The sequence below is a fragment of the Camarhynchus parvulus genome, chromosome Z (assembly GCF_901933205.1).
Source record: "Camarhynchus parvulus chromosome Z, STF_HiC, whole genome shotgun sequence".
Lineage (NCBI taxonomy): Eukaryota > Metazoa > Chordata > Aves > Passeriformes > Thraupidae > Camarhynchus > Camarhynchus parvulus.
Window position 1 is genome coordinate 40,938,903 of NC_044601.1, and position 26,511 is coordinate 40,965,413.

Here is a 26,511-nt window from a genome sequence, read left to right on the forward strand (position 1 = left end):
AAAAAAAAAAAGTAGCTGTCATATGTTCTGAAACTTGAGTTCCCAGTTCTGCAAGTTACTGTTTCACTCTGTATCAAGTTGGAAAACAGTTGTAATTCTTATATATTATCATAAATTGCTGATTTGTCTAGACCAAGTGACTGCTATCAGACATATAGACAGCTCTTTGGACTTCTTCCTTACTGTATTAGTTTGAACAAGTCTTTAAAAAAACATGTCAGCACCAACAGAGCAAAGAACAAAAACCATGGGAATAGAAATTTTGACAATGTTCCCATTGCATAACAAATTTTAGAAGATACTCCTTAACCCTTGTCCTTAAGAAGTCACCGTCTCTCCTCTTTCTAGAAGACAAAATATAACCTCGTAGTATTACTATTTTTTTCTTAAAGGACCTGAAATGTGGTTCATACGATATCAAAGTATGAGCTAACAGCTTTTGCAAAGTATGGATATCACTATACTATTACTGCTTATTCACTGTAAGGAAAAAAAAATAACATTCAGTGCAGAGAAATAAGAACAGTTAAAGCTGAAGGCAGATTGCTCTAAGAAAAACTTCTTTGGCCATAATACCAAAGACCATATAAACCAAAGCCTGTTTCCGAAGCCTTAAATCTCACAGTAATGACATTCAGTCTCTCTGTATTGGTCCTCTCTGTAAATTACCCATAAAATGGTAGCATCTTTATATGTAACACCATTTAGTTATACTTAAATGAGCAACCACTATTCTTTTTTGATTCAGTTGCAGGAAGTGTATGTGACTAGACAGGAGAGCACTTCTTGACTTGATAATTCACTCTTCAATAGCTTCAATCTCTTCACCTGCCAGTTATATTGTACACCAATCCATAAACTCATCTAACTCTTTCAAAGATAGGATAAGTTGGCTTTTTGAGAAAATCATTTGTATCTGTTCCCATATAATGGCTGTTCTGAGTTTGTTCTGTAACTGTACAGCAGATTTATAAAAAAAGGAATGGGAATGAATGATAGCATGCTTGAGTACTCATTATAATTATCATTACCTGTATAGAGCATAATCAGTTAAACAACACACACACATCTTAGAGAAATCTTCCTAATCGGGAGTTCAAGAAACCTGTTTGGTATTTTTAAATAGTGGTTGGGCAGTTGCCAGATTTATTTTCACCCATGTTCCCCCCATCTGTTGTGTTCTATGGGTCTTTACATTGCCTGTTAATGTCCTTGTTCGTTTTCAGCTCTGTCCTGGAGAAGTACAAGGGGCAAGTATCACAATACAAGGATCAGTGCATCAGTCCTTTTATATTTTATTTCAAATCCAAAGACTGAATTAAATTTGTCTACCTTTAATCAACTTACATCTGTGATTGATAAATCAGCAAGCAAGGGGGCAGTAAAACCAAGAAGCACTTTTTTATGCATTAGAATATGTGACATCCTTTTTCAAGACCAATGCTAAGTGAAGCAATGTCATTAACTAGCCATCTCCTGATACCTTAGGCTGAAAAGAATGAAATAGTGTTAAGCAGGGAGTAAAGTTACAGTAATTTTATCATGTCATTTCTATCTGAGGATCAGGTTTTACTTTTATTGTAGAGGTAATGTATGTAATGTTTATTTGGATTTAAAGTCTGAAACCACCACACATGTATCTTTCATATGACAGGACATTTTTATTTAAATGCCTTCCATAAGGGATTTGCTTAGGAGAAGCTTAAACAAGGCTTTCTAGTGAATTTTAATGATCTTATACTTATTTGAAAACCATCAACTATTAGAATTAGGTGTTATTAAGTATCGTGTTACCATGACCACCAGATTTAAATTTGTCTGTTCATTGATGACGTAGAAACTTTGTGTTAGACAGAGTCACCATGTATAGACCAAAATAGTCATCACTCTTTTATCACCTGGAAGGTCTCATTTAATCATAATCATAGTTTGTTAAGGGGTTGGAAAGGTTCTTGCTCCAGCCTCGCATTCATGGACAGGGATACCTCACACTAATCCAGGTTGCTCAAGGACTTATAAAGCCTGGCTTTGAACACTGCTGGGGTTGAGTCAGTTACTGATAGGTATTAGATTCCGTAGAGTGGTATCTCAAGTAGCTTAAAATATCTCTTGCTAAAGACAAAGAATACATTTAGCTTCCTGGGAACCCCTTTTACACAACACAGAAGTATCTTTGCAGGGTCAAGTGTGTGAGAAGGGGAGAACTGCAACAGTTTCTGGTCCAAGCCTTGAAATTCAAACTTTGACCTGCAGCTTAGGAAGTCATTGGTCAAAGTAGTAAGACAGCTTGTTCAACCATCATGACAGCTAAAATGACCTTGAAGTCAAAAATCACTTTCTAAAGTCATCTAACTCTCTTGTGAATTGATTGCTAGTCAAGCTACTGTCAGAAATGCTGTCATCATTCTTGTCCACTAAGTAGAGGAAACTTTCAAAAACTCTGTCATTAATTTATGCATAAACTCTGATTCTTTTCAATAAAAATGGTAATCTTCATGAGGCAGTTTGAGAGAAAAACAACAAAATTCTGAACTGTGACTGTGTGCATCAGGAATACATTTATCTGAGATGGCAATGTGCAAATGAATAGAAATGTCTTCATCTGTAAATACACAGGGATATACATGCTCTAGCAACTTTCAGAAAATTTTATTCTGTTTTGAAAAATCTTATAGTTATGCTTTTTGCATACCTTTAAATTATTATTTTTCTGGATTTGAGGGGAATTAGAATTAGAGTTATTGTTTTATGTACTATGACATTAACTTTGATTAAATGTAGAATTTATCGAGCTTTAAACAATAAATATATTCTTTTTCATGCATAAATACTATTTGTTCACTGTGACTCTTTCATCTGACTAATTATCGCATCGGTAAAGTAAAAATACAGATGAAATATTTTCTCAGAATAGAATGAAAAAGAGCACACTTAAAAATTAGGTTATATCATAGGGAACTGTATGTTTCACTGACAAAAATATATTGAAAAGTTACGTAATAACTCTATGTAGCTTCATTTGTTATAATAATAAATAATATTCTTTTGTCATATTCATAATAATTTTCTAATTGAGATATTCTTCGTGACTACAAAAGCTGTAAATAAATAAAATTACACTATTTTTTCATAAGCAGTCTTTTTTTTTAAAATCTTGTTTATTGTTATGTATTGTAGCTTGCTGAATTATTAGAAAAAGACTAGAACTATATCAAGCCATCACACCTAAGGTGATGGGTTTTTTTGTCAGTTAATCGAAAAACAATAAGCATCTGTAAAATTAAGTATCAGAAATAGTTCTGCAAGTATGGAATCATTTAGCTGTTCTCAGAACAGTTTCTCTTCATAAATGTTATTTTAAAATGTTATGAATTTCCTGTTGTTGCTATGCAGACAGTCTTGAATATGTTCAGGATGGTATAGGTATTATGCATTCTACTTTTGCAGATAGCTCTAGCTTATTTTTCAGAGTCAGCAGTAAAATGTGTGTACATGTAAATATGCAGAAAATAATTTTGTCTTCAGGGAGTACAAAGCATTTACCCAGAAATGTTTGTGATAATTCTGTCCGAAAAGAGTAGTCCCACAACACCTTTAAAACAGTTTTTATTTGGCTGTGTTTCCTTCCTCCTTTTTTTTTTTTAAACTGTTACATTGGGTTATGATATATTCTGTAAAAACTGTTAGGATTATCTTTTTTTAAATTTTTCTTATCTTTTTTTTTCTTAGTGCAAAAAAGAATTACTTCCTGTTAGTACAATTCTTGTTCTAGAAATATGACACAACTAAGTAAAAAACTAAAGATAGACATAAATCTAATCTAATCTAATCTAATCTAATGAACTCATTTTATCCCTATATCTAATTAACTTATTTTATCCCTATAGTTAATAGATATATGTGATTTTATATATATGTACCTTCAGAGGACCATTTACAGAGGGAGTTTATGGGATTTTTGGATTTTGCTTTTGTTCTTTTTTTTTTATTTCTCTTTTTGGGCATATAGCTACAGCATTTTAAGGTTACACATTTAAAGACATTTGGGATGCATTTCTCACAGAAGGGAGTTAAGTCTTTTAGTGAAAGAGGAAGCAAAAAGAGGGACAAGAATTTTTTTGAGGAAGGAACTTACATTGACGGAATGTTTCATAAAATACTTCTTTCAATTTTCATTAATTATTTATTATTTTGATAATCAAGTATTGATAATCTTTAATGGGACCCCTGAAACAGGACATTTTTTCTCTTACAGCTAAGCATATGTTCTTACTACCTTGCACATAGCTGAATGCAGACACCCAAAAATAAGCAATAGGATTTTACACATTATGAACAAAGATGACAGGTTTCTGTAAATAAAAATAGATGACTGGTACACACTTATCTGCACATTTATCCGCACTTGAAACTTCTTTCCAAGTAGTTCTACCACAAGTTTTTCTTATAGGTCAAAATACTGGAGTTCCAACTGCCAGTTAAATATTAGAGATTTAAGAAATGTTTCTGTCTCTCAGTATCCTTTAGTAAATCACATTTTTTCTGGTTCATATTGTCTTTGGGTTATGACAGTGTTCCTGGCAACAAAATGACCTACATGACAAGGCACATCGCATGTCTATGAACATATGGTCTAACATCTTGCACTCCTTTAAGAGCACCAATGTGGTTTTCTTGCGTTAGCTGTGTTATCCGTTACAAACGCCACACAGTTGGCTAGGAAAAGGTTCAGCGCACTCAAAGATTTCTCCATTGCAATGACATTATTTTTAGTACTGTCCTGATTAATGGAGAGCATCTTTTAGAACAAAACAAAATACAAAAATGCTGATATAATTACTTTGGAATATAAAGCTAGATAAGAAATTATGAGGTGGAAGTTTTTAATCAGTATAATTGCTAGCATCTGCCATCAGGGAAAACCACATTTCAGTTTTGTGTGTCTACCCTTTGGAGCAGGAAAAAAATATGCAAAGCTAGAACAACTTTCATACTAGTTTTCATACTAGACATATAAAGATTCTGCCCCATTTGGAATTTTCAGTCAAGACAAACACTTTTAAAATCTGGTCTCACAGATGTTGGGCTATTGCAAAGAAAAGAGTGACTCAAATTAATATTTCTCACTAAAAATGTACAACACCTGCATTTTTCAGAACTGTTGCTTGGACCTACTCCTGATTCTTTATTATAGTCTATGTAATTTCCCCACAGCATAACCACTGTGTTAATTAAAAATCTTCGTGCTTTATCAGTCCATATATGATTAGATTATGTGCCACTCACTAATAAATTGCAGTGTTCTCTGTTGGAGAGGGTTGTCTCCCCTTGCAAAGGAGATGATAATAAGCCCTACAACTGGTTTGCCTCATGTTATTTTATAAAAACAATAAAACAACATCTATTTTTTAAAAGAGTCACCTCAACCTTTGCCTAAATGACAACTAAAACCAACTCTAGAAGCAGAATTCTAGTAATAAACAAAACAATTCTTTTAGTCTCCTTGATGAAGCAGCATCCATAAATGATGCTATAGCAGCTGAGGACTTCATTTTCCAGCTAGTGTAAGCATTCTAATTCAACATAACTTTCATGTTGTTTAAATGATTAGCCAAATTCTAAAGATTTTTCATACTGCTCTCTTTATTTTCTATCTACCTCATTAGCCCTTATGCCTATGTGTTGAAAAATAGCCAAACTGTAATTTTTTTAATAAGTACTAATAAGCAATCTATTTAGAATTCAGTAACCTTTAAAGTCTTCTCTAAAGCAGAATACAAAATTATGGTTTTGAATAATGAACTTTTGTCTTTCTGAAACTCCTTTAAAGAAATAAGGAAGAAAAAATCATAAATATCTAAAGATGCCTAGTAGGTGAGGAACTGTCTATTAGTGATAGAAAGCAATGTAAAAACCAGAATTTTTAATTATATTTTTGTTAAGGGCCAACATTACTGAAAAAGCAAAAGAAAAAATCAGTCGGTACACCTTCCTTTGTGAATATATATACTATAACTCCTTTGTATTTGGAGGTTTTTCCCTAAGTGTAGTCTGAAGTATCTCTTCTTGGGCTATATTGAAATATTGTGCTTTACTTAGTAAGGGGTATGTAATGTCTTTTAAAAATGACTGAAACAGAAACTTAGGGAGCAAGTAAACAATTTACTTGATAGGCAGCAATAAAATAGTGCTCTGCAAACATTCTCTGTATATTGCATCCAGTGTCAAGTTGCTTATCCTTTCCCTTTCCTTTCCTTTCCTTTCCTTTCCTTTCCTTTCCTTTCCTTTCCTTTCCTTTCCTTTCCTTTCCTTTCCTTTCCTTTCCTTTCCTTTCCTTTCCTTTCCTTTCCTTTCCTTTCCTTTCCTTTCCTTTCCTTTCCTTTCCTTTCCTTTCCTTTCCTTTTCCTTTCCTTTTCCTTTCCTTTCCTTTCCTTTCCTTTCCTTTCCTTTCCTTTCCTTTCCTTTCCTTTCCTTTCCTTTCCTTTCCTTTCCTTTCCTTTCCTTTCCTTTCCTTTCCTTTCCTTTCCTTTCCTTTCCTTTCCTTTCTTTTTCTTTTTTCTTTTTTCTTTTTCCTTTTTCTTTTTTTTTTTTTTTTTTTTTCTTTTTCTTTTTTTTTTTTTTTTTTTTTTTTTTTTTTTTTTTCTTTTTCTTTTTCTTTTTCTTTTTCTTTTTCTTTTTCTTTTTCTTTTTCTTTTTCTTTTTCTTTTTCTTTTTCTTTTTCTTTTTCTTTTTCTTTTTCTTTTTCTTTCTTTTTCTTTTTCTTTTTTTCTTTTTTTCTTGTAATAAATATCTGGCATTCCAAACTTCCACATAGAGATTTTTATTTAGTTTTTATCAAGTTTATTGAGTTCTTATTGCAAGAACCCAAGTGTATATTCAGATTATTAGCTCAGACAGCGCAAAATTCTACTTTCTCCTAAGACTATTTTAAACTGCAGTCTTTATTTAACAATCATTTTTGACAACTATATTGGAATAGATTGATGTTAATCCAAGAATGATAAGACAATTGAGGAACTTCTGTAGACAAATGGCACCAAATTGCTTTAAAATGCAAAATTACTAAGCTACCTAGGAGAACATGACTCTCAAAAGGTCCAGAGTAAAACAAATAGAATGAAAATTCATAGTTCAAAGGGCAGGATCATGTATTTTAGTACTAGTTCCAAAAACCTGTCATGGCCTGTTCAGGTTTTGTAAGCATAGATATGATAGAAAGGAAAAGAACAAAAAGTTCAGAAAAATACTAAGAACTCACCTAATCTGATATGAAAATTCTATTATTTTTAAGAAATATGAAATAAATTTGGAAACAATTTGAATCACTCTATATTACAGAATACACATTACAAAAAGGATCTGATAAAATTTGTTCTCACAAATCAAAGTCGAAATTGAAATTACCGTTGTCTGTAAATAGACCCAAGAAAGCAAGAGCGCACAAGGAGTGAAATGGCAGCATCTGCTGAAGTATCAATGTGTGTGCATTGGCCATGAGCATTTCCATCTAGAAAACAAGTTTATGGCCAAAAGAGGAAAAGTATTCAGAGAGAAAAAGTAGCAAATTGGGGGCTGCTGAGAGAAGAGTTGCACAACAGTTGCATTGTTGAAAGTGATTGAGCTTACTTGCCCAGGAATTTCTCTGCTGGTTCTAGATTCTGGTTTAACTTAATGCAAAAGTAACTTTGGAATTCTTTGTTCAATATTAGTTCAAGTAACAAAGCAAAGGTCTGGAAGTGCAATAATGGTCTGTTTACTATGACATAGACCATTTCTCTCTTCCCTTGTTCCATGCTGAGGTGAGACACTATGACTACACTGAAGCAGTCCCATATAAGATAGTTCAGGTCATTTTGGTGGATAGATTTCTCTGCATTTCAGAAGGCTTATATTTAATCTTACTTCAATTTTGACATTTAGAGTTTTTTTAATTTTAATCAAATAATTGTATAAAATACAATTTAAGCATAATTTCATCAGAAAGTTGCTTTATTTCAGGCATTATTCACATGTTTAGATGGGAGGGATGAAGGGATAAGTTAAAGTACAAGTGCATACTGCAGCTCTAAGTCTAGACTGACCTACAGGAAGGCACTGAAAACCTCTTTGAAAGAAATCAGCTATTGAGAAAACTGGTTCCTGAAGGCTTTAAGGCATAATACACATGATGTGACTGTATCTTTTTTTTCCTTCTTTAATTTAGAAGTTTCCAGCTATTGCCAAGTCATTCAATGGCAGTTTGCACCTATTGTGAGGAGAAACTGGGCAAAATAGGATATAAGATATAAGAACAGAGGATCTTGTTTTTCTTTTTTATATTTCTCTGATTTGAAATAATAATGAAACAATACATTGAACTATGAACTTATGAGGATGGTAAAATTTTAATGAAGTAAAAAGAAAAACAAATATTCTGAATCTCCCATAAGCAGAACTAGTCATGGAGTGGAAGAAAAATAAAAGAAATTTATGTATTAGATCTATATTAATGAAATAATGTCCACTGGAAGACCCTTAGACTGTCATTACCTCTTAATAAAACAATAGTGGTTTTTTTCAGTTGTGTTAGTATATCTGATAACCTGCAGTTCAACTTTAGTACTAAAAATCCAAATTAGACCATTTGATTCTCTTTTATAGTATTTCTTCAAACATATTCCAGATTATTTTTCCATGATGTGTTGGTGGATAATTATCCTCATTAGTAGAAAAGAGCATGCAAGCTGCTCCCTGATTTTTTTAAAAACCTAATCACCTGTAATATTTTGTAATTACAGCCTTCTTCTCTAGGAATCTTTAAATCACAAATCCACATTCGCGTAAGTAATGCAGAAAAATATGTTTAAAAATATGCTTTCCCTTCAGATTATTTTGTTATGACTCTTTCATGTTCAACAGATAACAGAGATAGAAGTGACTGCCTAGTATATAATAATGTCAAATTCCATTAATGCAATTATTAATTTCTGTACCAAGAATATAATGAACTCAACCATTTTGTATTTCTACTCATCTGTCAAGAAAAGCTTTTAACTCTGCATTAAAGTGCACATTAATTTGTTCAAGTGCACATAAAGAATGAATGTGTTTACTATAACATAACTATAAAAATATGTATTATATCATAACTATAAAAATGGCCAAAAGAAAGTGTATTCCATAAATAGGACACAATTGTTAGCCCAATTAAGGTCTTAACAAACTAATCAAAATAAAGCATATATTTATTAGTCCACTTACTGCAATGCTCACAATTTACAGTCCATAATAATGCAGTGAAGCTTCATAAATAATAGAATGAAGCTTCTTGTTCAGGAAAACTCATGAGTACCTGTAACCTTTTCTCCACTTTGGTTTCATCCCAGGTCATAAGGTTGAGACTTCAGGCCCCTTGAAAGCAGAGAGATGGTGTATAGTTTTGGATAACTGTTAAGTCTCTACATTTTCGCTGCTGAAGCTGAGAGGGCAGATCTTGTTTTATACATTTCAATGTCTCAATGTATTTTGCTTTTGTGGTTTTCCATTTAAAGCCAGGAAGGTATATGGTCACCTTTCCCAAGCTCCCTCCCTGTAAGTGTCCATTGTTGTCACACTGGGACTCTCTGAAAGCCTCTGCCCTTGTTCACATTCAGCACTGACAGCGCTGCGGTACCAACATGTTCATCAATGGTAACTTGGCCACTAGAAATTAGTTAAGGCAAGCTAAAAGGAGACAGGGGCCAAGGCCAGCCCACATAGCCCTTGAGCCTCCAAAACTGAGCAACATAAACCAACATGGAGCAAAAATCATAATATTAGGGATACAGTATACTTATTTTGTTCTTTGAGGAAAAATTACTGTGTTTACTGCGATACTTTTCCATTAATTGGGATATCATTGCCCATTAATTACAAATGCTTTATTTTTTCCAGAGTATGCAATAATTATATCTACAATTCATATTCTGCTCTAAAATAGTATTCTGCTTTGGAATTAACTTTGGTAATGCATCCCTTCAGAGACCTTGAAAAAAAATTAGGGGAGTGGGAACTTAAAGGTTCAGGCTTGGAACCTGGGGAAGTCTTAATGCAGATACTTGAAATATCTCATAATTTGTATTACTGTCAAGAATAATTTTTTAAAAAGTGCAATCTTCCCTAGCCCTGCTTCCTAGTCATTCTTTAGAAGAAACATATGAATACAATAAAGGTGTTTCTTCTCATATTTTTTTTTCTTTTTGGCCTATAAATATGTCATTAAAAAAATTAGGATCTTATTCCTGCACTTTCAAATAATAACTTTTCCCTGCTAACTCTCAAATCCATTTTGTCTTCTCATAAATGATGCAGTTCTATATTGAGTTCTTCCTGTCCATAATTTTTTCAAAAAATTTTAATGATAGGTTCAACACACCACACTCTGAATAGTTTACCTTGTTTTTAAAACTGTCTCCTTTTTCGTTATCTTCAATTGTGATAGTAAATAGAGATCTATCTATTAAGATTTCCTCAATTTAATAAAAGAGTTTTGCCAACTCCTTCAGCTTTGTATTTCACACTGCTTCTAAAATATCTCCATTAACGAATTAAGACCTTGTGCTATTTATGCCTTCTGTTGATATAATAATACTCTGTTATTCAACCTTCCCTTCCCTTCCCTTCCCTTCCCTTCCCCTTCCCTTCCCTTCCCTTCCCTTCCCTTCCCTTCCCTTCCCTTCCCTTCCCTTCCCTTCCCTTCCCTTCCCTTCCCTTCCCTTCCCTTCCCTTCCCTTCCCTTCCCTTCCCTTCCCTTCCCCACCAATATCAGTTAGTCAGATTTGAGGCTTCTTCAGAAAGTCCAATTGGATATAGGCATCTTCCTCTTGTCAAATTTTGAATCCTGACCTTCCACGAGATGTTTGAGGATGTAAATAATCACTGGGCCCTGGCTGCTGGTTCTGTGTGATGTAGAAGGGTTATAATTCTCCAAAGCCACAGCAGGTGCCTTATCTTTGTGCTTGACTGACTTCCTGCTTTGATTTGCTCCTGCTCCTTTTTTAGAGCAAAAAGTAGTCTTTCCACAGCTTTCAAGTTATTTTTTTCCCCAGCTAATATGAAAATAAAAAATCTGTGTGTCAATCTTCCTGTTTTTTGCTTTATCTTTCCCCACACATGAATATGAAAAACACCAAAAAAGACATAGGGTAACCCCCAAAAATGGAACATAACATAGTTGCCTGAACTTGTTTTTCATTTTATGTGGCAACTGATGTAAACCTGCAGGGTGAGAGGTAAAAGTGGTCTGCCAAACCTCTAATAATTCTGAGTGAACTATTAATATATTCAAATTCCACATAGGTATCTTGTTTTCTTGTATCTGCTGCATACTTCATATGCAGTGTATCTTATGTTCTTAGGGAATAAAACCCCAACCAACCAGCAACCCAAAAATTTTTTTCTTTACTGCGACTCTTCTCTGCTTAATTGTAGATAACTTCATATAGCAGTACTAGATCCCATTTTTGTTCAAACGTTTTTTAGATTCAGAACAGGAATCAAATTTGTAATCTTCCTAAACAATTTTTAAGTGGGTATTTTCAGCTTTTGTCAACTGCTGTTGCTGCAGGTGATTTCTGAACATTCTGGGAATTTGAAGTATTCCCATATCATAAACATGTAGATAGCTGCAAGACTGCATAAACATCAAAAAAAGAGAAAATGCTTGGAGCTCTCTTTGTCATACTTGAGGATAACATTAAAGGGAACCACGCACATATGGACCTAATGGTGGGCAGCATGCATTAAATTATTTCACTGAAGCTGCTGTTCATATGGTGCTGCATCCAGATGTTTTCTATTCAATATAGGGAGATCACCAAACATCCCATTGTCACCCAGTACCAGGACTCTTGAAAAATATCCATCACAATACTTGAAATGTATCGAATACATCAAATACAAATGCTAAGGCTTTACTGTGATTTGTTGTATGCTTTCAGTTCCTCTCCCCTGTAACAAACCTTGAGGCAGTTGGCAGGTGGTATCAGACAGAACAGATCTCCAGCCGCTTCATCTTCCACTTGACAAATAGACCATTTCACATCAATCTTGTGGTTCAGTACATTCAGAAAGTTTACAGTATCTTTCTGTCCTGAAACCTCTTGCTCTACTGTTACTACCTGTCCCCTATATGTAAATTACTATATTGAACATAGATTTCCTCCTGTTTCAAATTTCTCTGTTACAAAATAATGAAAACTTTCTGTTTGATTCACCTATATAAAGCAAGATTATTTCTGTTGAAGTACAGCGTGATGTACTACTGAAAAATGAAACCAAATGTTTCAGAGGCAATTCATTATGCTCTGACTAAATAAAATTCTAAATATTCTGCTGTTATATTACGCTAGGAGTTTTTCAGTATATTAAAGGGTCTTGAGTATCACCAAGTGCCATGAGCACTGGGAAAATGAGTACTAAAAATACAGGTATTGTATGAGAAAATATTACTTCAATAAAATTGTACCATGTTAGTACACTTAATACTGATATACTTGTTTTAAATCAAGTAAATATGGAATTTTCTGATTACATAATCAAAGTGGCAACAACTGAAATCATGTTGCCTGCACACTAACAAGAATCTAAACTTTATAGACTTATATGACTGTTATGATGAGTGACACAGACATTAATGTATATTTGGTTGCATTAAACCAGTTAATAATGTCTAATATTTTCTCAGTTCAAACTAAAACTGTCTATGAAATAATAAGGAAACCAATGGTCTTGAGATTTTTTACATTAAAAGCCTTCCGACAATTCATTTATCTGAAAATCATGACTTTTTATTTTAAATATAAATTTCTGGAAAAAAATCAGGAATTTTATATATATATATATATATATATATATTAGAAAATTTATCTTGTAATTAGGATTAAATCTTTTCCTGCTAGATTTTTTTGTCTAATAGATTTGTTCTTTTTTCATAGCACTTTAGTGTATCTGACTGAAAGGATTGAGATCACAATATTAGGTTGTACATACATTTTACTTATTCTTAAATTAACTAAACTTTAATATTTGACACATTACAGAAGACAAGAAAATACTTATTTACCAAAAAAAGACAAATTTTGAATGTAAAATTAAAATAGATAAAATCTCTCCAAAGTAATAAAGGTAAACTAGAGAAAAACAAAGATGTGCATTAGTTTCCACTTTTATTCATAAATATTCATACCATTACCTTGAGTTCATAAATTGTAAGTTCTTTCTACATGAGAAGTGGCCTTCAAAACACCCTCAGTTAAATATTTATTATTCTGAGAGACAGTCTGATCTTTGTAAGAAGGGCAGAGAATCATAATAATACACCATAATGTTGAATGGTATTTTTAAAGTCATCACAGGAGCCATCTGTCTTCCCATTTGTTTGTCATGGAGAGGTACTGACCTCTGAAGGTGTACTAGACTCCTCCAAAGTTAGTACCAACCTTATTTTGACTCCAGACAAGGTATGCAAAGGATTATTTGCTAGCTTTTTGGGTTGGAGCACTGTACTGATATTACCCAAGTGATTGTGCACACAGCAGTAATCTAAGCTGCATCTGCAGCCAAAGACATCTGGCATTTCATCTTTGTTGTGAGATTCATTAGGTGCCAACCAGTCCTTTCTGATGAATTCCATGACTGAGAGGATATATTACTGTGCATCAGATTGTCACCTTTAAATAGGTAGTTGAATGTTGAATTTCAGTACTTTTCCAAAGCTCAGATGGTCCTATTTCTTATGGAAAATACTATCTAGAGCACTAATAAGAATGTAGAACCCATGAATCATAGTGCAAGGTGGGGGGTTGTGGTTTGTATTTTTTTTTGCTTTTTTTTAAGCTTTTCTTATGCCTTTGTTATATGATTGGCTTGGTTTTTACTGTTTATTTATCTGGGTAATAAAGGAAAAGTTTTGAATTTGGCCTTTCATTGTTATATAAAATGGTCTATAGAGATAAATATTTGAGAGAGGTTGAAAATGCTCAACGGACAAAAATACTACCCTACTATGCTCTTTTCAATTTAACAATTAACAGAACAAGCATCCAAAGCCCCAAGTTATGACAAACACAGGATCTTGTAAACATCACTAAGAATTAACAGTGGATATCTTTTGTCAAAAGTTGTCAAAAGGTGTGTCTAGAGTAACCTCCCAAGAGCCTTTATGTGAGATATGTACCGAGAGTTATTGATACTAATTCCAAAACATGATAGATTTGTCAGATGATTATATATTGCCATAGTAAACTGACAGTAGCAAGACATGTCATGTTTCCAAAATGAAAATAGAAAAGAACAAGATCAGTGAATGATTTCATTAGTTTTTTTTTTAAACTTCCCTAGGAAAAAATTACCAGTTTATGCAGCATCATTTAACAGCATAGGATGCAGGTCAGAAGTAATTATATGTGGCAAGAAAACTGAAAATTTTTGAAATAGTTACTATTTATTTTGAAATACTGTGTCAGTCAGTTATGTGCTTTTCAAATCCAGATTTTTTTTTGGTTTCCCAAAACCCTAGGCCATTCTCTTTTATATTTATGTGACTGATATTTTTAACAGGATAATCTGAAAAAAAGAATGCTTCTCAAGAAATTGCATGTTTAAGATATTATTTTTTACCTTAAGACAAACTTCCCACCTTGGTCTGTATACCTACAATTTTACAAAACTGGAGGCTTAGAATCTGATAGAATTGTCCTGCTGGATTCTGGATTTTAGCGTTCTTTGGTGGAACCTTTCAGAAGCATTTAACAAATTCTGAAAAATAAATTTGTACATACTCAGTAATTATTTGCAGAGTGTGACAGTTAAATTGTTTGGGGTTTTTCCTTGCCTCATATGAACATTTATTATTTTTTTAGCAGTTCAGTGTAATTAGTTAATTAGGAGACAAGTTACCTGTATTTTGTCATATAAGAATATGAGGCTGTAAGTCTTTCTCTCCTCAAATATGTTGGAAGTCAAATACAGTCTTGTCTCTGTGGAGTTTAATCAATTTGCACAGTCAGTTGGAATTTTCTGCTGATTTCAGAACACTTGATACTGTATTGCAACTCATGAAGTGTTTATTCATAGAATCATAGAATAGGCTTTATTCCTAGAATCAGTAAGTGGTTTGGGTTGGAAAGGACATTTAGAGGTCATCTAGACCACCACCTTCACCATGAGCAGGACATCTTCAACTAGATAAAATTGCTCAAACAACCATCCAATCTGATCTTCAAGGTTTCCAGGGATGGGACATCACAACTTTTCCACTGGGCAATCTGTTTGGATGTTTCATCACCATTATTGTAAGAATTTCTTATATTTAATCTAAATTGAGGATCTATTATTTTAAATCCAAGATCCCTTGTCCTATTACAACAATCTCATGGTGCATGTAATTTGTTCTTCAAGTAGTTAATTTCATTCAGATTGGAAATCATGGGAAAGGATCATATATTCTCCCACTGTTGTGGAACAGTAAAAATATAAAATTTCTTATTACTGCAGCTCTGTGCTTTTATATTACTTTGCAAATTATTTAGCTAATATTACAGACAATGATCTCTCATTTTCAGTCAATGTACCTGAGGCACTACAACAATTCTTACTAAGCCCTTGGCTGACTTGATGGCAGTGCTGTCTGCAATGTATGAAGTTGTTCATGGAACCAACATGATTTTGCCCAGATTTTCAGAGTAGTCATAGAGTGATTTGGACTGAAAGTGATCTTTCAAGGTCATCTCACTACAACCCCCTGCCATGAGTAGGGTCACCTCTCACTAAGCCAGGTTACTCAGGGCCCTATCCAACCCGACCTTGTACACTTTCAGGGATAGGACACTCACAATCCTACTGAGTAACCTGCTCCATTGCCTCATTACCCTCGTAGCGAAGAGCTTCTTCCTAATATGTAATTTAACCTGGTCACTTCCTGTTTAAAGCCATTCCCTCTTCTCCAGTCACTACATGTTCTTGTGAATAGTCTCTCTACATCTTTCTTGTAGGCTCAGACACAGGAAGGCATTTGTTTAATTCTACATATTTTTCAGCCTTGCAGTCTCTCTCTTTTCAAAGCTACTTTATTTTTAACATGGCTGGTAATGTTTGGTAGAATTGTTAATATTTTATGTGAATAGAAATATTGGAACATTTCATATTTTCAGCTGGAACTATGTTGTAAAGAACAGTTTCCATTTTCAACTTAAACCTATTTTTCATCCTGTTTTGACACGAGAAATTGCCTTGAGTACTTAAACTTGGGAAAAGTTTCTTTATAATTCTGAAATATTTTTAAATAGTTATTTTTGTATAAAATTTGTCATTATCTCATAAAACATGTAAAATGTCTCTGTCATCAGGAAAATTTGTCTCAAATATTTCATTTGCATTTTTCTGCAGTATATGATACCCTATAATCTAGAAAACATACGATATCCTATAATTTAGAAAGCATCTACCTACCAGGTAGATATAAATTGACAAACACATAATATTAACCAAACAATCAGCAAGACACCTCAGTGGTCAAATGAATGTATTGTTGATAAGTGTTCCATGGTATAGTCTTTTTCTGCTTTACAGATTTCTTTCTCAATCTTCTAATAAGTAGGTCTAGTTAGCTGAAAAGGAGAGGACATGCTTCAAGATCAGTATTAGGATCATCCTTTACTGACTCTCCACCAGGCAATGCAGTCAGTGCTTTTTGATGTTCCATCCTCTCTTATTCTCGTGAAGATATAATAATAGAGCAGAATAAAAGTTAAGTAGTCCATGGCAAAACTTGAGTCTTTTCCTTAGAACTTTATCTAGAGGAGTCCATTAAATATTCTATATGCTGCCATTTCTAGAAATCCTTGAGTCATTAATTCAGAATAAATTAATAAAATTAAACCAATTTAAACCTAATGAATGGAACAGATTATATTTTTCATCCTAACACTGTATTATCATACTGTTAAGAAATTTATACATTTATTGTATAAATATAAATTCATACATTTATTGATTTGCTTTCTAAAATTCTGAAATCATACAATAATAAATTTCTACTTTTGATCTCATACTCCTGGCATTAATTTTACTTATCTCTGAAAAGCTTTGAAATTAAAATTATTCAAAATCTGGAGAAGGAACTTCTTTGAGGGGTAGGGAAGAGAATTTTCCTCTTATTTTACCATAATTACTGATTAAGTGACAAAAATTAATTGTGTCAGTAACTTCTTTTCTTATCCTAGAAGGCTCATGAAACTTTCTGAAACCATCTTTTTGTTCCAGTATTTTGATATATTAGATGAAGTCACATGGGATTCCTCTTAGGCAAAGTAGTTTGAAGGATAACTCTGTCTAGACTAACTTTGTCAGAGATTAATACATCCTTTAAATTTGAGGTTCAGCAAATATCAGTGGTTGTTGGGGTTTTTTCTTGTTGTTGGGTTGTTTGTTTGTTTGTTTGGGCCTTTGTTTTGTTTTGTTTTGCTTTGTTTTTCTCACAATTCTGACTCATTATAGTCTTGTGGAATTCATTGTTTTCTATGGAAAAAATGCTGTGGTTGAACCTTGGAGAACACATATATTTAGAAGTTTATGGCACATTCTTTTCATGTCTGCATCAGATCTGCACACAGCATCTTCCATCCCTAAAAGATAAATAAATCGAATTATAAAGGATTTTTCCTTCTAAATTCAGTTTTTCATGTTCCCTAAAGACACATCTTCATCAATCATACTTGGCTGTTTGCTACCAGTATTCCTACTTGGGTTTTTTCCAGAGTTTGGGGGTTCAATGCTTCTCGTGACTGTAGAAACTGTACCTCTTCTACAGTTTTCTATAACCAAAAAAAGATACTATACTAGGTAAGTTACATACCTGATTCTATTTTTATTTACATTTGTTCAACTCAAGAGGACAAAATAAACATAATTTTAAGGCTGAATTCTTTCTGCAGAGTTGGGATAGCAGTAACTAAAAATTCAGGGCTGCTTTTCAGAGCAAACTTGATCTAGAGTGTTGTCAGTAAAATCTGCCTGGAACATCGCAATGAAAATTTTATGCAATCAATTATCAAACTATTTTATAAACACAGTGTGATTAATGTACAAACATTAGGTAGATATGTATACACACAGCTGACTTATTAAGTTACCTGAAATATCCAGCACAGCAGTACACGATACCATACAGGCCTATTTATTCATCTCAGAAATCTTGAGCTGGCAGATCACTTAACTAATAAGTGACCAAAGTTCCATTTCCTTTCATACAATGAGGCATAAAATGTATTTAAACTCCATATGTATGTAAACTACTTTTTGAAAATTGCTCTCAGAGAAGTAAGTATAAGCTATGTAGATGAAAGAATCACAGTATTAATTTAAAATGATATGCCAGTTTCAAACCAAACCAGTCTATGTTTCTTATTCATAAATGCCACTCTTCTATAGAGATGTTACAGTTTTGACATGGAGTGAATTTCTAGCCACTTCCTGGGAACCTTCTTGTCTCAGAGCCCTCAAGCAACAAGAATAATGTCACAAATTGTACAAAGAGGCTTGTATGAGTCTTGTCCAGATGTATATTCATCTCTGTTAAGATGACCTACTGTTCTTCTGAAACACAACCTGGAGTTCAGTGTTAAACTGATCATAATTTCTTAATGACTTCAAAATAGAGTTTGCTATGAAATTATGAGGAAAGTAGTCATATTGTTTTAGTCATAGTAATAACTCAAGTCCTTGAGACACAACCCATTTGTAAAAAGATTGAATCATTATCCTGACCTTCAAGAAACATATGTTGTGATAGCAGCTAAACTGAAGGAAACATCTCACCTAAAGAAATAAAAATTGTGCAGAAAAACCTTACAAAACTATGACAAAAATTTCCAACTTCGTTTTTTGTTGTCTGCAGTTATTTTCAGGTGGGACAAGGTTAACCTCAGTTTCTGCATTCATTAGCTTTTAACCGGTGTTATAAATCTCAAAATATCTTCATTCTGTTGAAGAAAATAAAGGAAAGCCTCCTTTGATTTTTTTCTCTTATTTTTTATTGCCCACAATACTATGTTTCTATCACAATTTATCAGCTGCAATGAGACAAAAGGAATTGATAGGTAGAAAATATTGTTAAGAGAAAGTGAGTTGCCTGCAGAGAAGAGATCCAAAGAATTTAGCAGTAGAGGAAGATAGTGGACTTTCTTTTGGATTTTTTTTTTACGTTTTTATAATGCACTTTTAACAAAGAATTTCTTCTACTGATGGAAACAGTTTACCTTTTTTTTTTCAATGTGCTGTGATTTTGTTTGTTATTTATGGAATTTTTAATTACAATGTTAAACTAATTTTACAGTCTGTGAAGTGGCTTCACTAAATCTTAAATTGTTTTGTCAAAAGGAAAATAAAATTTTGGCTATTAGTTTATAATTAAGAAGTGGGTTTCATCTGAATTCCTTTTTCTACCTCTATCTACTTGCTGCAAGCAAGTGGCCAAACATCTAATTCTTCCAGTCTATAAATGCTTTTATATCTTTCCACATAACCACAGTGACTATTTAATACCTTGTCCTCAATTTTCTAATTTAAGTGATATGTTTAAAATATATTCTACTTTTTTCTTCACATCATGGTAATTTTGGAGTTAATTATAGATAGGTTCTGTGTGGCTAGTTAATGATAGGATTGCCAGTCTTTCAGCAATACTCTTCCCCAGACAAAAATGTAAGGGGTAGCTGTAAAAATACCTGGAATTTCTTTTGAGAAAGAGTGAGTTGAGTAGGAGGAACTACCAGTGAAAGGTTTGCTGCCACAAAGATGCCAGTAAATACTAGTGTGGAGTATTGTGTGTTAGAGCGAAAATACAAACATACCAGACCCTTGTGTATGTTTCTTCTGTCAATATCAAGTCTCAAATCCATGGGGGTTTTATGATTGTTTGTATCTCAAAATTAACACTATTTATACAGTAGTTCTGTGAAGATGAACACTGGTATTCAAAAGGAGCTATAGTATGAACACTCAATTCATCATGGGCCACTCCTACAAAAATTGAATATGAATTCATGCATACTATTGAATCAATTTCTATTTAGTTTTAGGAGTGTCCTTTCCATATCATTTTAAGAGAACTCATAAAAAGCCTAGCTACTGGGAATAGCCCAAAGGCATATTTGAGCTAATGCATCCTAAATGAAATCTTAACCTTCAACCTTCATTTTCTAAAAGCATATTCTCTAATTAGATAGTGCTCTTTTCATGCAAGTGAAAGGTGTAATGCTGATTAGGTCTATATTACTGAGGGAAATTTTGCCACTGCAAGGTCAACATCTGTTGACTTAAAAACTAGAAGGCATAATTCAGCGTTTGAAATCATAGCTGCTTGTAGTAGGGTTAATTAAACACTAACTCATCATTTCCTGAAAACTCATAACAAATGCAAGCTTACCAAAGCTGAAGATTTTATTTTTTCACATTCTGATATGCATTGCATAAATTAAGCTCGCATAATACAGAGGTTAACAGAGGTTTAACTGTGAACCTTGACACAGACAGGTTTGATTGCAATTTTTTTCTGGGCTGATTCAGTTTTTTGCCTTGAGTCTTCTGTACTAGAATGCAATTAAGGAACAAAAAGCATAATGACACTAATGATAGGTACTCCAACCTCAAAACAGGCTGGTTTAATCAGGAACTCTGAATATGACTTCATGCTCAAGTCCTTCTCAATATGTTCTCATTTCTTCCACTTCACAGACTGAGAAACAGCTCCTTAGCAGGAATACAGATTAGATACAGACAAATTACATTTACTTCTTTTATTTTCTCTGAAAGCAATAAGTTTGGGACTACCTGTGTAATAACCTATGCATTTCCACTAAGAAGGTCAGATACTCTGATGATGTTTTTAAAATTTTGCTTCAGAACTTGTAAATACAATTTCCAAATACAACCTTATGGAGATACAAATACAAAAGAGGTTTCCTTTTGTATTCCTTTTAGGAAGTCACCTCCCCTACTTAATGTAATATTAAAATCTACAGAGTTTGATAATTATTTAATCATAATAAGGTACCAAAAGCATAGATGTAAAGACTACGTACATTAATCAGTATTTATAAACAGTATTATAAGATGAATATAAAATTATTAGTCTAGAGAGCCCATAAGTTACAGGAAAAAAAGATGTCCAACTCATTAATTGAATTACATTCTTCACTGTTTCTTCAGTACAAACATAAAAAACTATTGTTTGCATTTATTCTTAGACTTAGTTACACATAGTTTTTTTCCCCTATGAGTTCTCAGATAATGTTTGCTCATCACTTTATGGAATCATAGAATCACTTAGGTTAGAATAGTCCCTTAATATAATCAAGTCCAACCATTAACCCAGAACTACCACTTCCATGACAAAACCATGTTCCTAAGTGCAACATTTTCATGTCTTCAAAATAATTCCAGGGATGGTGATTAAACCACCTCCATAGGAAGCCTATTCCAAAGTCTGACAAGTTTGATATTGAAGCAATTTCCCATAACACACGGCCTATTATTCTACAGTTTAAAGAAACTGAAGAACTTTGAAATTAACCAACACTTCTGAATATATTTTAACTTTTAGGGTATATAAAAGAGATATTTTTCTACTACTTTTCCACTATGTATAATATTGGTAGGAGTAAAATTCTAAGTTGTTTACATCAGAGATATCATGTCAGTTCAAATAATTTAATAATCCTCAATGTGCTTTCTTAGTTAAGATATGAAGACATAAATGCCATCCATAGTGATTTTTGGTAAAATGACTGAAGCAATTCTCAACCAGTGAACCAATTTTCACAGAGGACTTGTGAGAGGTTGTAGATGGCATGCTTGATACTGAAAAAGAATTGATGGTGTAAGATTGAAACCGTGCTTTAAGAGCACAATGAACAAAATTCAACAGCAGCCTTCTCTCCTTTTTAGGGTAAGCTGGTTCTACTTTATTCCCAGAAAGCTCACTAACATGGGAAATTTTTCTAACACCCAAAAGTGCAAAGTTCAGTTGTAGGAGAAGCAAATCCTGAAAAAATTCTCTCAGCAAAAGTTTTCCCTGTACGCACTTTCTTAATACTCAGCTTCAAATGAGCCAAAAATACCGTCTAGATAGAGACAATTTCTAGCAGCTTTGTATATTTTTATATTCAGCTTTCTTACTCTGTTTGAGCTTTTTGCTATGGCATTAAGCTTTTTGCTACGGCATAACACAAGAGAAAGACCTGAAGAGAATAAAGACCAAATAACCCAGAGTTTCACAAGATCATTTTAAATCCTTCAGAATACCTAATGTCAAGTCAGCTAATGTTAGCGAAAAAACAATGGTACAAGACTGTATTTGTTTTACATATCACACAGACAGCCTGTCCAAAAATACAAAATCTTAAAGTAATTGAAGTGGTTAGCTGGAATACTAGGAGTTACTTGAGCAAATCTGGTCACTTGAAGAAAATTACCGTAGTGCCACTGGAAAGTCCTTTAATCAAGGACTTCCTTATAATTCTAAAGTCATTTAATTAAAATTCACATGACTTATTACTAGGTCAGTGATAGAAAAAGACCTATGTTATTAAATATTTTATTTTCTTTTATTCATGTTAAGATGTTTTATCTTCTCCCTACCAAGCTCTTTGCAAGATTTATCTTAGTTTTATCTTCTGTTTGTTTTTTTCCTAATTTTTTGTGTAATATTTCTGCAACAAACCACAACAATTAATTTATGCTCATGTATTTTTTTGTTCATATAATACAGGAGATCATTTTTACAATGTGCTACTCTTTTCCTTCTACTCATTATTTCACTTATGAGATAATGTCAAAAGGAGATGAATATTGTCACTGGGTAATGTCCTCCCACTCCAAGATGAATATCAAGACATTTATGAAAAATAAAGGATCACATGAAACAGAGATATCTATTTCAAAGCAGGAAAGCATTTTCCAGTCAAAATATTCCACGCTGGTCGCAAGATGTCTGTTCATTTGGATTGTTTTGAAAAGATGAAACAGATGACAGATGCAAGTAGATTAGCAGCTTTTCTGCTTGACATTAATCATAAAAGTTTCATTGCGTAGTATTTTAAGAATATGATTTAAAAAAATCCAGATATGAGCAAGAATGTAAAACAAGTATTGTAATATTTTCCTTAAATATTTTCTGGTTTTTAGTTGTGTAGAAATACATCATTTTATATTAGGTATAAAATGTACAAAATTACTAACTAGAAAATAATGGGTGTTATTTCATTAGATAGATAGATAGATAGATAGATAGATAGATAGATAGATAGATAGATAGATAGATAGATAGATAGATGATAGATAGATAGATAGATAGATAGATAGATAGATAGATAGATAGATAGATAGATAGATAAAATGTTGTGTAGTTTAGCTTTGCCCATACCTAAAAATGCGACACTGATGAAAACTGAAATAAATGCACATTATTGTCACTGGCTTTAGATTTATGGATACCTTAACCAAGAAGAAAAAAATTAAGTAGCTGGTAACACAAACATTTTGGAAATACTACAGGGCAAATATAGATACCCTATAAATAAATCTTCAACTTACACTATAAAGTCCAGCACTATGGACACAGACTTCCATTTTGTTGCGGCAAATGTTAAATTTAATATAATTCTCCAAGTTGCCCTAAATAACAAATAACTAGAAAACACAGATAAAAACAGAAACTAACTGAACATGGTTACAGCTGCCTTCCTGGCTTCCACTTGCTGTGCTTAATAAAAAGGTTTCCTTTCTGTCTCTTCCACTTTGTTGTTTTGGCACCAGCAATATTGAGATATATGACATGTATGTATGGTCCTATGAGGGTATAGAAAGGCTCCCTGGACAAATATCTACAGCAATACAGCTTTAGAAAACCAAATAAAATTGTATAAAGTGTTTTTTACTCAATATAAACAAAAAAACCCCATTTCTTACAATTAAAAATATTTAAGTACATGTAATTAAGAGGATAACTTTGCAGATACTAATGCAAGTTGATTTCTTACTCTTTTGTTATAAGAAAATAAAATTCTTCTATTAGTACCGCTGAAAATGTAATAATATACATGACTTTTCTGTTGCATTGGTTATAATTAGTAGTTTCATATGAAGTTTACTGTATGAGAAGCAGACATCACTAATTCATGTGAGCTGATAATCATGTTACAGGTTGGTTTAATGAGATTAGTGCTTTTTTGTAATTATTATGGTAATACACTGCCTGTGACTCATACAATTCTCTTCTATTAATTAGTATGTGATTGCTTTAGTATAATTCATTTTTTCTGAAGTCCCAAGTTTGTTATACTAAGTTATATAGTTATTGACTTTCTTATGCGGTTTATTTCATTATGGATTTGGAGGGTTTTTTGATTGAAATTTCATCTTCCTCAGAGCCGACAAATCTCACTTTTATTCTTTGGATTCGTTTCACTGAAAGAATTACAGGAGTTATACAATCTAAGTCAATACTTGTTCTCAAATCCTATGAATCACCAAATTTTTAAAATGAGACATACTATGGTGGAAACACTCTGACAGGCCATCATGCCATATCAACTCCATTTAGCCTGATCCTCAACTTCCAAAGATGATGTCTTGTATTAAGGGAAATGAAAAAGGTGTCATGATTTCTGCAGTTTGTTATTTTACATAGATGTAGAAAATGATGCAAAAATGCCAGTGTTAGAACCTTGTGAAGCAACAGATATTTAGAGCAACACAAATGCATTTTCTTTCCACTCAGCAGGTGGCATAATGCACTGCAAGTGCTCAGGAAAGCTGCACAAAGCCCCTGAATTCTAAAGATGAGTCTATGTCAAGGTGGTTCTGAAAAAACAGTGCAGCAAAACTTGCAGTCAACCCTGGAACCCTTAGAGCATTGGCCTGCATGTATTTCCTGTGAATTTGTATTTTAGAGAAGATCTCCTGTTTCTTTCTGTCTCTCAAGCAATGTGAAGGAAAGCAAGGGACATTCTGTCAAAATCCCTATCTGTGAAGAAATTTCCTTTGAAAAAGAACAAATGTGGTCATTGAAGACCCAAATAGAAAGGCAAATTCATTCCCAAATCTTGAACAAGTTTAGAGATTTTTAGATAACAGAAAAACTGTATAAAAAGTATGCTATTCCTCTGCAGGGAAATTATATGTGTTTCTCACAGAAATTCAAAATTAATTACACGTTTTTTGTAGAAATGTGAAAAAATAGTGATCATATCTGATGAGTATACCAGCCTGTTACTGGCATTAGATAGATGCCTTTCCAATCAATACACAGGAAAGACTGGCATCTTCTTGGGAACTAAAATTTTCTATCACATTATAAAGCCAGACTCAAGCTTAACTCTAAATAATTTGTTATGACAGAGAGCTGATACTTCACCAGTAAGACTGGTGAATGACTAAATAATTATAGCATTTTTTTTGTTAATTGTGTGTGAAGCCACTCATAATACTCTCTTTGAGAGGAAAAAAGCAAAACAATAAAACTTCTGCTAGCTTGATTCTAAAACAAATATGTAAAGGCTTTTTCTAGACAGTTTTTAGATAGATCACTTTTTTCTTATGTTGAATGCCTTCATTATAAAAGCTAAATCAAATTAATACTGTTTTATTCACGTGCAGTGTAGTCATGTTTTTCACACAGTAAACTTCATATGGGTAAATCAAAATTTCTCATAACTTTTAAAAAAAATACAACAATACTATAATAGTTATTTATTTGCAATGCACTGTGTCAGTGTGTATATAGGCTTTTATGACAATGCTAATATTATTGTTCTAAATAAAACCTTTTTTCAGATTTGAAAAATAAAAAGATGATAAGAGAGAGACCCTTAAAGATAAAAAATATACAGCATTTTTCTGACTATTTATTATGCAGTTAATCAATCTGTCCACTTAGGAAATAAGTTTTGTTCTATAACAATAATGTATGTGTCAAAAAAATTACCATCAGGATCAGAATTTGTCACATTGTTGCCTAGCTGCATCAGAGGAGTTTCTCAGAATCTTCGTGATGACAGAAGAAACTAATTAATTGTTTATAACCTGCTCATTCTCATATCATTCCAGTTATTTGCCACACATTACAGAGTTCACATCAGTGCTAGTTTGGCAATTCTGAACTTACCTCTTATTTGTGGTCTAAATTTGCGTTGGTTAATGTAGGTCTACAAACTTAAGCACCTGAAGTTAAATAAGAACCTGGACTTTTGACATTGGAACTGTTTAAGCATTTCCTCCTTATCTCCAAGTCTCTGGTAATTTCTTTTTGCCACTCTTTCTCTCCTGATTACACCACTCTCCTAATAACATCCCCTGACATTATCAATGCACAGTTTTGCTTTCAGCAGTTTCATAGTTTCTCTAAATATATGGAAGATTCCTAACAGACAGCAAAAGTACAGTTTTCCTTATGCAAAAATTACTTCATAAGTGAAGTTGAAACACACGTCTAAC

At 32.9% G+C, this 26,511-nt stretch overlaps 1 protein-coding gene across 27 annotated transcripts in view; it reads left to right on the forward strand.

Annotated features, from left to right (window-relative positions):
* The window catches only part of PTPRD (protein tyrosine phosphatase receptor type D), a 1,161,500-nt gene that overhangs the window by 539,123 nt on the left and 595,866 nt on the right, over positions 1 to 26,511 (forward strand). For 26 of the 27 annotated variants that reach the window (XM_030968017.1, XM_030968045.1, XM_030968047.1 and 23 more), the window contains exon 7: positions 8,778 to 8,819. The exons of the other annotated variant lie outside the window; for it this stretch is intronic. The gene's annotated coding sequence lies outside the window, so the exon portion shown is untranslated. The remainder of the gene's footprint in view (positions 1 to 8,777; positions 8,820 to 26,511) is intronic. 27 annotated transcript variants of the gene reach the window in all.